This window comes from Rhinopithecus bieti, unplaced genomic scaffold (genome assembly GCF_001698545.2).
Source record: "Rhinopithecus bieti isolate Rb0 unplaced genomic scaffold, ASM169854v2 scaffold_51706, whole genome shotgun sequence".
NCBI classification, from domain to species: Eukaryota; Metazoa; Chordata; class Mammalia; order Primates; family Cercopithecidae; genus Rhinopithecus; species Rhinopithecus bieti.
The window spans coordinates 55,134-56,662 of record NW_016820156.1 but is presented as its reverse complement, the minus strand read 5'-3'; positions in this window follow the sequence as shown (position 1 = coordinate 56,662).

Sequence of the window (1,529 nt, the reverse complement as noted above, 5' to 3'; positions counted from 1 at the left end):
TCTGGCCGTTTCCCCTTGTTACACGTGTGTTGCTAGGATAGTACAAGTATTTTCAAGATGAATTTTCTGCCAAAAGGTCTTGCCACTGAGTCATCACCATCGTCTTTTTAAAAAACATGAGCAAGTCCCGGCAGCACTTCATTCACGTTAGTAAACATTACCTAGGAAAAGAAAGAACAGGCCTCAAGAACATGACATCATCATTAAAAAATAAATGTTTACTGAGTCCCTACTCAGTGTGTGGCACTGTGTTAGCCCTAGAAATATAAAAATGTGACTGCTTTTAGGCTCACATGCACACACATATACTCCCATGTGTTAAATCTAGAGAAGTGGTGCAGACTAGAAGGATTATTGGAATTCCAAGGAGGGAGCCATTCTGCTCCAAGGGCTGGGGTGGTCACAAAAGGTAGGGCTCCAGGCCCCAAAGAAAGGGTAGAGAGCTTGAGGGAATTAATGTGAACAAAGACCAGGAAATAGGAATGAAAATAGTTTGGGGGAAAATAATTAGTAGACCATTTGATGGGAGCAGACAGTTTGTGTGGACTGGAAGATGAGTAGGAGATAATAATGGAATGGTAGAACATAGTCTGCTTGTAAAGGGCCTTGAATGCTAGGCTAATTAGTGTAGCCTTAGCCTATAAGCAATAAGAAGCACCACTCTCCTTAGAAGACTGATAAAAGAGAGCAGACCACTCCAGCTTCAGAGTACCTTCAGTCAAAAGAAGCACAGACATTGATTACAGGAACTTTTGTGAAATGTCTCAAGTGTGTATAACTATTTCCCATATTTGTAACTTTATTATCTCCATGGTATCAGTGTTATTTGGGAGGACAGCAAGAAGAGGATAGCTGGCAAATTTACATCCTACCACATAGGCCAGTCTGGAGATGAAAAGGACCCTAAGAAATGGTAAGTGGCAGTGGTTTTAAAGTAGAAAGATAGACATGAACAATCTCTGGGGCTCAGAAGGGAGAAGGGAGAGAAAAACAATCTCTGGGGCTCACAGAAGGGCTTGTCATATGTTCACAGCATGCAATCCCACACTGGCATATTGGGGGCCAGTGTGGGACTGCAAAATGCCTTTGAGGGCTTAACTGGAAGGAATCCTAGATAGTTCCTGCCAGCCCCTTAACCTGCTGAATTTCTCCAATGGCATATCTCATGCCAGTTTAAAGGAGGAAACTTAAATGGACATTGTTAACTGAATGCACCATTTTGTGAACTCCAGAGAGTCCTGAGAGTATTCTGTAAATACCACCTTATTGAACTAAGTGGGATTAACTGGGTACCAGGTAACATTTGGGTGAGTTTGTTCAGTCTTCTAATTTGAAGTTGCTGCTTAGACAATAGTGGTTCCCCACCTCTGCACCCAAATTTGAGGCAAAAGTGAAAAAGCAAAAAAAAAAAAAAAAAAAAAAAAAAGCGCTCCAGCAGCCTGTTTGGGAAGCAGCAATCTCTCCTGCAGCTACTGTGGGACCCATGCTGGAGAGGGGCCACCCACTTCCAGGACCTGTGAATAAGGGCT